An 11406-nucleotide genomic window follows, 5' to 3' on the forward strand; every position below is an offset into this window, starting at 1 on the left:
GATTCCAGTGCATGGTAAGCTGCACTACAATAAATGGCACAACAGATTAATATTTCATGTCTCTCAAACTGAGGCATTTTTTTTTTAATAGGAGAGAGACAGAGCAGAAGGGAAGGGATGATCAGCTTAGCCTCACTGCCAGCAATCAGATGGTCTAGTGCCCTCTAACCAGACAGTTTTTGCCCCCACAACACTCCTGCCCCAGGGAGGCCTCCACGAGAAGACACCACTGTAACCTCTCAGGGCTGGACTGCAGGAGAGTGACTAAAAGCCATTAATGTTGCAAAAGAAGGAACAGAGAGCAACCCATGGAACTGGTATGAAATGTAGAAAACATTGGGGTGAAAATGAGTGCTGTCCCACAAAATGAAGGTGATTTGAGAGGACTAAGCAAAAAAGATCACAGATAACACTTTAATGCAAGGCTAATAACAGCAAACAAGGTTTACACACCCATTAACTTATATCTTGCCTCAATAGTAACAGCACATTTTCAAAGCAGAGTTGTCATAAAAGTTACACATGTATAGCACTTTATTTACATTACCTTAATAGGCACTGATTTTTATTAATATACAGTCTTTGCTTCAATTTTCTTTCTGTTGTAGTGTAAATCCTACTTGGGCATTAAATATTCAGTCATAAATTTTAGTGGTCTACATCTACAGTGGTAATATCTGTACACTTGGTCACACCATATCCCAGGTGGAAAGAGGCTGTGTGGAGAAACTAGTTTATGAAAGGAAGCTGCTGTGATCCCCAGGTGTTCTTACCTTGTTTTGTCCATTATCTCATACAAAACTGGAAAAGCCACAGAAGTCAAAACTGTACCAAGCATCTTATCCTTGTCTGCTAGTCTCTTCCTCACAGCTTCCCCTTCCTGTATCAGTTGGTTGTCCCCGGGGGACAGATGGGCCAGGCACCACACAGTGGTGGGAAGAGCTCCTGGTGTGCAAAGCGAATCATAGACTCATTGGAAGGAACCTTCAAAGGCCATCTAGCCCAGCTCCTCTGCAAGGAGCAGGGACATCTTCAGCTTGATCAGGTGGCTCAGAGCCCCATCCAACTCAGCCTTGAATGTTTCCAGGGATGGGGCATCCACCACCTCTTTGGGCAACCCGTGCAAGTGTTTCACCACCCTCATCTTTTCCTCATCTAGTCTGAATCTACACTCTACTAGTTTAAAACCACTACCCCTTGTCTGTCACAGCAGGCTCTGCTAAACAATCTGTCCCCCTCCGTGACTGGTTGCAAGGCACAGCACAGAGGTCGTGGGTGTCCCTCCATCCTTCGGTTCACTTTCCACCATCGCTCCCCAAATTAATCCAAGACCCCACATCTCTAGGCTTGGGAAAAAACAGCCAGAGCCAGAGAAATGACAATCAATTCTTTCATGCCAATGTTATCTTGTTAGCATTGACCAAGACCACCCTCACACACATGAAGCCCATGGGTACAAGCAGAGGCACATTGCAAACTTTGGTTTTATAGCAGAGAGCAGTGAGACAATGCCAACATGCCCATAAAGGACAGATGTTGCTGTCGCACTGAATGCAGTCTCCACACTGTCATCTAGTGGATTTAGTGGTAATATCCACAGCTCAGCTAACACTACACTGTAATTTCACTCAACACACTGAAGCTAAATTTTTTTTTCCTATGAAATTTCTGCCTTTTCTCACCCAGTTCTCTTGGGATTGCTCCTTTCTGAATGCCCCTTTTAAATTAACTTTATTCTCTCAATTTTAAACCCTTTGTACAACCATCCCTTTTTTCTGGGTTACAGCAATTCCCAGGCAGGCTAGCTCCCCACTACTAGCCAGTGACTGCAGAACGTTTTTTTTCCTTCCTTTTAGGAGACTGAAACTTTTCCTTACATTAAGGTAGAAATAAGTTTCTTGTCTCAGCAAGACAGAATAAATCCCCTTAGAGATTTACTATAAGTGACATAGGTGCCTCTTTGATACCCCTGCAGGCTTCAAAGACAGCCCTAGAGGCTGAACGCACTGGGTGTCTGTATACACACACCGTCTCTGCCTCATCAGGCCCCAGCCCAACACTGTTTGCAGCCTCCTGCTCTGATAAATTGCCCAATAAACTCATGTACTACAGAGGTAAGGAAATTATGACACACAATTGTGCCAGTTACATTTGCCTAAACCTAACAAGCATGTAACTGTGATAAACTTAGCAGTTTGCAGGTATGATAAATATTATTAAAGTGGAGCTATTAGCATAAAAACCACCCAAAAAATCCTGAGTTCTCCCAGTTCAAGAGGGTCTGCAAGATGCAGCTGTTGCCCTCTAAGGTCTGTGCTCATGAGGGGGGTCCAACCTCAAGTGTCAAGGTGGTGTGGGGAAGGTATTTGCCTTTGTAGCTGTGGATTTGCAGACAGTGGGATTTTCAATTCTGATCCTATTTTGCTGAACCTACCTCTTAGTATTTGATTTTCCCTTTTATCCTCTCAGCTTCAGTGACCTGTGACCTTCTGTACTTCCTCATTTATGCAGCCAGATTGCTCATTATTCCTGGGGAGTCAGTTCTGAATCTGTCCCAGAGGCAACCCATCACTCTCTTTGCATCCCACAGCTGCCTTCCTGAGGAGTCAGCTCCCCAGGCTCACCCAGAGATAACTGATCGCTTCTCCCTCGCTCTGCAGCTGTTTTAAGCACTGGGATTTTGCAACATCAACCCTATGGTCTACCAGATGTTAAATCAGCAATTAGCTAAATATATTATTTCCACGTCAGCAATTCTGTTACTGCTTTACAGTAACAGTTACTATTAAAGTAAGTCTGAGATTTGGCCAGTCTCTCTCCTATCAGAAGAAATGCTAAATATGTTTGTGCTGGTTTGGCAATTTTATCACTGGCCCATCCCAGCTCAATGGTCCCTTTTGTAGCAGGGGTCTGTGACCCTCCACTGCCTCCAGCTTTTCTCTTACAAAAAGTGAGAGAGAAGGGAAAATTACTCACCAGGAGTAGTAAAAAACGAATACGAGGCCACTGATGTGCAGCAGAAAGGGGAAATGCAACTTTAAACATTTAGTCCAACAGTTTACAAACCACAACTCCAGAGCAGCTTTTCTTCTCTATATCTGTGCCTCCACATTCACATCAGAGGCCCTATCAAAAACCTCATGCATGAGTGCATTCTGAGGTCATTTCTAATAAAAACTTCCAGTTTAATAGTAATTTTTATAAGCTTCTGAGGGAAAAAAAAGTATCTCCAACAGGTCACAGCATTTATCTAGCTGGGAAAGATACCTATTGCCACATTCATGGCTGACTCAGATAAAAGCAGAAAGCAGTCAACCTGCTCTACAGAAACCCGGGTTGGCTTCTTTAGCAATTAATTGTCAAAAATTCAGATCAACTTTAATGAGGATAGGGGGCTATCCTGTGACAGAAGAATATGACACACAAAGGACAAAGAATTCAGAAATTGGTGTAGGTACTAGATACAACTTAGAAGCTGCAACCAACCTCTGGAAATTACATCTGTGTTAGATATTGTTAGCCGGTGGCCACTCTCTTGGAATGGCAGCTAACCTGCCCTGCCACCGAGCTCTTAACAGAAACCTGTCCCTGTTGAAAGGACCACTGGAATAACAGAATTCAGGGCAGGAGAACAATTATTTCAGAACAGAATTCTCCTTCTGTAATCTTATCATGAATACATAGACCAAGTCTCCCAAGTAAGGCAAGTGGATATACTTTCTTTGTTATTTGTGGTTAACCTCATTTTTGGGGGGGAAGTCTTGGTTGGTGTCTCAGTTCTGGTACATCTCATTTTGGTTGCTGTGTCCTGCTGTGCTATTTCCAACTGGTATGAATTGGTCTAAGTAAAAGTGTCACCTCTGTAATTATCACTCATAAAAATCATAATAGTTGAGCTCTAAGTGTCTCTGCTGTAAAGTATTATGTTCCATGGGTGTTGCGTGCATCACAAAAACAACAAAAACAAACAAAACAAAAAAGAAACCTCTCTATTTTAGGCATGCTAATGAAACTTAAATGCTTCTCACACAGGGATAGGAGAATGGAATCACTGAGAAAGATGAGAAGTGGTAAACACAGCCTTGAGAAGAAAGCAGGACCCGGTATTTCTTGTGGACTCTTTGCCTGCTGGAAGAATGGACAGTCAGCTGGAGGAATAGAAGCTGCCACCCACCCGCTCCCTTGGTAGAAATTTCTCTATGGCTACATGACCAAGAAACCCTCTAGGGTATGCAAGTCACAGTATGGGAACTACAGTAGATGTTATGGGGGGCTTTCTGAGCTCTGCTTGTGGAATTACTTCAAAAACACTTAAAAAGATACAATCACATGATCATATTCTGTGTCCATGCTTCTGTTGTTGTTTTCCTTTTGGGGAATAAATAGCCCTTTTGCTATACTTAAAAGTAGCATTACACATTGAATACTTGTGTCATAGCTTCAGGGCATCCTGGGAACTAAAGCACACCTAGGAGTGGAGGACATAGACACTGTGTGGTAATGTAACATCCTGGCCATGGGCAAGGAGTAGATTTTATGTTCTTCACCTCCTTGTGCACTGCTCTCACAGACAATTTTACTGCTCCCTCAAGGCATAGTAATTTTCCCCTTTAGATTTGTGGTGCACCACTGCCTGCTCATCCATCCCTCAGTGAGACTGGGGAGCAACTAGCAAAAAAAAAAAAGAAAGGGAAAACTTGGGTTGAGGTAAAGACAGTGAAATCACTCACCAGTTACTGTCATGGGCAGTGTCACAGGCAGAATGGGAGCTTCTGATGAGGTTTATTAGAGAAGCCTTCTTGTTGAGTCACGAGAGGCAGAGAGGACACCCTTGCTTTCTGAACTCCTTCTCAGAGAGCTGTCTGGGCATGGCTGGATCCAATCCTAGCCCCAGACTTCATCAATGATTTATGTCTAAATGGCTATACAGGTGTAATTCAATGTTTATACAACTTTGTCCCATAGGATTAAGGATGACAAGCCAAATATATTTATATAAGTTATTTAAATGTATTGTGATCTTTAGACTAAAATATCATAATCAGGATTATTCGCTACACAGTGTAAGTAGTCTGTCTCTAGGCCAGCTGTTCAGCAGCTTTAGATATCAGTAGTATCACTTGTTGGTTCTTTTTCACGCACTTTATCAGGTCTGCCACATCTTCACCTGTGCCAGTTTCTATCAGGAGACATTGTTCTTCCTCAGGACGTTTAGGAGTCAGGCTGGTTTCAGCATTCTTAAATGCCAAAAGCAGCCTGACACCCCCTTCTCCATTCACCACTGATAGCTCTGCAAATAGGGGTAGTGTTGGAGTTGTTTTACCCCCATTCCAGGCAGAGCATCCTGCTACAGGCAGAACAGACTTGCCTCAGGGAATTCACCTCAATTAATTGCCAATAAATAAAAAACATTTGAGTAGTGGGTTGGATTTTTCTTTTAAAAAAAAAAAAGAAAGAAACATTTACACACCAGGAAAACACTTTTTCTCCCCCATTCCAGGCCCAGATTCACTCCATCACACCAGGCACCTCTCCTTCCCCTCTTGCTACCACTGCAGGGTGCAATACACTCAGCCCTTTCACTGAGGCAACAGGCAGTGCAGGGGTCAGCACACAGCAGTTTCTCTCTGTTGTACTTTCCTATGGTCCAGTGTAGCTCCTCCATGGGCTGCAGTTTCTTTTGGGTGATAATGACAGCTGTTTCAGCATGGGCTCATCCATGGGCCACGGTACCTCTGAGGAAGTATCTGCTCCAGTGTGACTTCCCCATGAGCAGCACTTTGGTAATATCTGCTCCACCATGGAGCACCTTCAACTTTGGTGTTCCCTGTGCTGTTTCACTCTTGTTTCCTCCTCCTCCTTCTCTTTGGTGTTTTCTATCCTTTACTTAAATATGTTTTCCCAGAGCACCACCAGTCTGAGTGGTGGGCTCAGCTGTGTCTTGCAGTGGATGCATTGTGGATCCAGCTGGGGTCACCTCCTGACCTCACACAGAGGCACCTCCTGCAGACTCTCCACTGCCAAAACTCTGCCACTGACACCCAGTATAAAATTATATCGCTATTATGGGGCTGGGAGGGACCAAAAAAAAAACAACCCACACGTACATCTTTATTAATCAAATAAGAAACCACTAGTCTGCCATGAACTATGTTTTCGCTTCCAGATTCCCTCCAGGCTCTTATCTCATTAAGACATTGCCTAGAGTCAGAACAAAAGGGACATCTCCCCCTGACTAAACCAAGGAGCCTCCCCCCCTCAAACATACCTATTTGTTAATTTTGAGTTTATTCATCAGGTAGTTGACATCTAAGTCACTGCTGATCTTTCAGAAGAGAAGTTTCAATAAGTAAAATGGTACATTTTCAATCCACTTTGTGCTTCCTGCAAATTGTATCCACATCAGAATTAAATGTGAACGTGTACACCAACCAAGAGTGACAAAGCAAACAGGGCTACAAAAAGAGACTTCTGAAATCCCAGAAGACCTCTGACCAGCCATATGCAGGAAACAGCACTTGCAGCTATAGCAACATGTCTAGTCCTCACTGACTATGCATTTGACCCTTCTCCTGTTCCCAGCACACAGACCAACGGAGTAAGCGAGGTTCTCATCACAACACTGCAGAGCAACTCTGCAGTTTCTTATCTCCTTTGCCACAAAATGTCCCAGAAGTACAGAAAAGCTGAAAGCTGCTTGCACTAACCCAGCACAGAGTGCCTCCCTGCCAGACAGCAGTGGGACTTCTCATCTTACTCCACTTTTTTTTCCCTGAGAGCCTTTCTTTACACTGTGTATGGAAAACCTATCATTTCAGTGCTAAATGAATATGAGTCTAAAGCATTCTGGGACTAGGGTTCACAAATAGATCCAGTACAAATATCCTCAGGATGCAGTCATTACTAAGCATCTCTTTTATATCGCTCATTGTATTAGGATGCAGCTTTTTCAAATATGTCTGACCCAGAATATATATTGTTATAGCAGACTATAAAGATGTCTTTCAACATTAATACTACAAAACCAGCAAAGTTTACGAAGCCACTAAACCTTTAGAACTTACCTTATTTAGATACATAGTTGCCTCCAAATACTAAGCATGTCATAATTTTGTCCTTTATTTGAGCTCTCTTTCCCATACTCTTTCTATAAAGAGTATCTTTTTGTCATAACAATATTTTAAAATTTAAGGTTTAGGGACTCATGCATGTTTAAGTCTTGTCTGCAGCTGCTTACGGTCTTACCAAGGAGAAATTTGCTTTGGATGTACTTGTACATCAGAACAGGTTTCAGCCATAGTAAGTTGCACGAGGTGTAGAGCAGAAATGCTGAGGAGCAACATGTGGTTTCTCTAAGAAAAGCTTTTCTTGTTCACTCTCCTGTCGAGCTGCTCATTTATATTGTAGTTGCTGGAGATGCCCACATGTGAAATGTGGGCAGTATTTGCTCCTCTGCTATGCGGGTCTGTCAAGCCAGCAGGTCCACAATAAGAGGTTTCATGTTAACATGTGACAATTATGGAATGTATCCAGATTGCTTATTTAACAGAGCAGATGGTCTCCAGGCTTTTGTTCCTTGCAGGTACTCCTTGTAGTCATAATGCTGCTTCTTGCAGCCCTAACACTTTCTCTACTACAGGTAATTTCTTTTGAGCAGCTGTCTGAATGGATAGTGGCCAATTCACGAGTCACAGCAATTTATCAAAGAGATTCCAATATTGGCAAAATCACTATGATGGTAATACACTGGAGACTGGAACTGCACAGAGCAGTTTAGAATAACACCAACCTGCTGAATATGGTATTATTGAAACCATTGAAGCCATTGAACCCAAATTACGTTTAAAGGACATTTGTTATGGAGCTTGACAGATTCCAACTACATAACAGCTCCTGACATATCTTGAGGATAACTGCCACTGAACTAATTATTCCATGTTGATAATGTTTGCATGTGCCCAAAGGACTTGCTGAATCTCAGAACTAAGTGCTCCAAAGCTCCCACTGCCATGGGCATGCTCCATGCATGCAAGGAGGAAGTAAATATTTTCCTTTGCTTTTCTTGTCAAGGTGTTACAGTAATGAGCACAAAAGCTGGAAGCAGGGAACCATTTTCCCCTTGGAGTCTTAATACTGATGAACAGACAGCAAACAAAGTAAAAACAAAAAGTTGCCTGGCTTAAATGCAGACTGAGGTAGGCTTTGTATGTTTGAGCTGGTAGCACTGGAGCTAAGAGGTCAGGAAAAGACTGAGCTTTGCCAGGATGAGAACAGGCTGGAGGCTTGCACACAGTAAAAGACAAGTCAGAGACCAGGAAGATCAGAAAAAGATTTAAAAAGAGAAGATGGTAGTTGCAACCTAGCAAATTAAACAAGAAGCCTCAGGAGGTGAAGAAGTGAGTTCATGAAGGCAAGGTCTAGGAAGGCAGAAAGACAAGGACTGAGATAGGGAGAGGTAAGTGTAGCCACTACAGCCAAGTTTAAAGGAAGACTTAGCTTAAAGGATCAGATATCTAAAATAAAGGCTGAACTGTAGATAACAACCTAGGTCTGCCACCAAGAAAATCACTCAAGGATTACTTCCAACACCTGGGAAGGAAAGCACTGTTCATATCAAATGTGGTGGTAACGTTTCCAAGCCCAGCAGCTTATAATACATGTTTCCCTGCATGGCTGGTTTGGTTTTTCTTTCCTTGATGCCCCGTTCTATTCATGTTTTACAGATCACTGCATGACTGGACACATGGCAAGACAGCAGGTATGATTTACAACAGATCATGAAAATTATGTGAAGTAAATGGCACTGTTACAGAAACTTCCACCCTACAGACCTTCTTGAACATCATATCACTAGATGTTGGGGCAGGGGCTCTGGAGCATATGTGAGTCATTTTTACAAAGGCATTGCTGCCTCAAGCCAAAACCAGGCATCTCCTGGACAGGACATCTTTCAGGACCATGGCTTCATCACACCATTAGAAACCAGCTCTTCTGAGTATCCCTAGTTTTACCTGTTGGAAGTGAGTAAGAGGAAGCAAATGTTCTTGGGAGACACACTGCATGCCTTTCCTCAACTCCCACACTAAGTTACTCTTGAGTTTCCTGAGGACCTGTATTTCTCCATGCAAACCTGCAAAAGTTCATTACATCCCATTCTCCAATTAATTAATGAAGATGGTAATGACAGCCCCAGTATCAATTGCTTAAGAATGCAGTAGTTGCTAGCTGGACACTGACCACAGACAGTATTGCTCCAAGCCCAGCTGGTCAGCTAATTTTCCACATACTGCATGGGTCACTTATCCAAACTCTCTCCTCAATTTGGCTACAAGAATACTATGAGAAACCATGTCAAATGTCTTGTTAAACAACAGTTTGTACAGTCCACTTGTCCACAGAATGTGTCATCTCATCATAAGGCCATCAGGTTGGGCAGGTATGATTTACCCTTTGTAAATCCAATCTGACCATTTCAATTTTTTCTTTACTACACTTTGGTAGTCATGACTTCAAGGATTGTTCTCTAATCTTCCCAAAGAAAGAGGTCAGGCTGGCTGACCAGTCTCCTGTAGCAATGTGGATCATCTTCTTGTCTTTGAAAATGGATAGCAAATTACATATATGTTTTTTTCACACTTATCCAGAACCTCATCCGTGACTCTCTTGGGACACAAAGACAAGAATGATAGAAGTGGTAGCTCTTTCTACCTACACAGAAATTTTCCTAGAACGAAATGGGAAGGAGAAGACAGACACCAACAGGAGAGGATGTTGCACACCACATCCTACAGTTCTGTGTCTGCCAGGGCTCAGCAGGAACCAGCAGCTCCTAAAGGCAGGGGCCAGAAGCTGAGGGAGATACCACAACCAGCAAGGCAGGGTCCTCACCAGCCAAGGCCCCAAACCTAGGCCCATGAGCAGGGGGTGTGAGTGGAGAACATATAGGACCATTAAGATCTATTAGTGCTCTCAGAGCCATGACAGGATCCATGGTTTGGACAAAGTAACCTTACCAGAGACGTTCATACTGCAAGTGTTTAAATACAGGCAACATCCCGACAATGGGCACACATCACATCTGTGATGGGCACCTTCAGTGCTAGGGAATGACCTCATGCTCACATCTGTCAGTTCAAGCAACACAGCCCTAGTTTCCACAGAGCATCTTGCCTATCCAAGGCCAAGGGCTTGCTGCAGTATCATGGCTTCAGTCAGCATTATAAGGAGCAGGAGAAATGGCAACTGATTAAGAGCATCTGGCAGTCTTCAGTGCCAGATGCATGCAGCAATCACACGGTAAGTGTAGCACAGGCTACAGGCCAGATCTAAGCGCAAAGTAAAGGCTTTCAAGACAGCTACTGAACTGTACAATAACCAACCAACATAAGAACCAAGCAGAAAGTACATGGCCACTCTATCCCAAAGATCCTAGCCATACCTAAACAGTAGGCACAAGTCACCATGTAAACATCGTCACAGAGCCAAGATTCACTCCTTGGTATATGAGAGGAAGAAGATGTAGCTGTATCCACTGGGACTCAAAACTGACATTCTCACTTACTGGATGCACAAGGTCAGAAGCAAACTTCTCCAAATATTTAGAATATAAACATCATGGGTCACTGGATTCAATAATTTCCTATTGAAAAGAATTCACCCAAGCATTTAAGTCAGCTTCATGTATCATTGTGCAGAACAAAACCCAGACTAAATTCTTGACAGGAACCGTGTGTTGTTTTCACTGGGTACACTTAAGGCTGCAATGAATCTTCCCCAGTGCAGGCAGTATAATACAGGTAACTAAACTCCCATGAAAATGCAAAATAAAATCTTCTCAGAGTTGCCAACACTATTACAAAATCCTTCAGAGGCAACAATCTCCACAGACTAATAGTTTGGCATCCAGCCAGAAAAACAAACAAACAAAAGTCTAAGTTACTAGGACAGCCGTGCCAGATGGAATTAAAATCTTCCCAAATAGTTTCCCAGTTTGAGAGAATAAACATACATTTGATGGAAGGTGAGGACTTCTGTCTCCCCAAAAAGCCTATTTTTAATTGAGCATACAGAGAGAGTTAGGATATTGGGATATTATGCTCCACTGGATAATTAGAGATGCCTGCACACATATCTAGTCACCAATGGAGTAGTACTGAAGGCTTGCCAGCCAATTCCCAATTCCAAGTCAGAGCAGGAATGAAAAAAAACATGCTGAAGAAGACAGAACACATTTCTGATGCTTCCTTAACGTGCTGTTAAGATTTCATTAGAAAAAGCTTGGGTTTAAGTCCAGTTCTCACGTGCAGCTACTTCCCTTGAACACGGAAGATCCAGCATTTATTTCAAACCTGCTTTTGATCTAAAGGACTATTTTCAATGCCTATTTAACTGCAATAAACACAGCTT

The sequence above is a fragment of the Lepidothrix coronata genome, unplaced genomic scaffold (assembly GCF_001604755.1).
Source record: "Lepidothrix coronata isolate B3197 unplaced genomic scaffold, Lepidothrix_coronata-1.0 Scaffold10, whole genome shotgun sequence".
Lineage (NCBI taxonomy): Eukaryota > Metazoa > Chordata > Aves > Passeriformes > Pipridae > Lepidothrix > Lepidothrix coronata.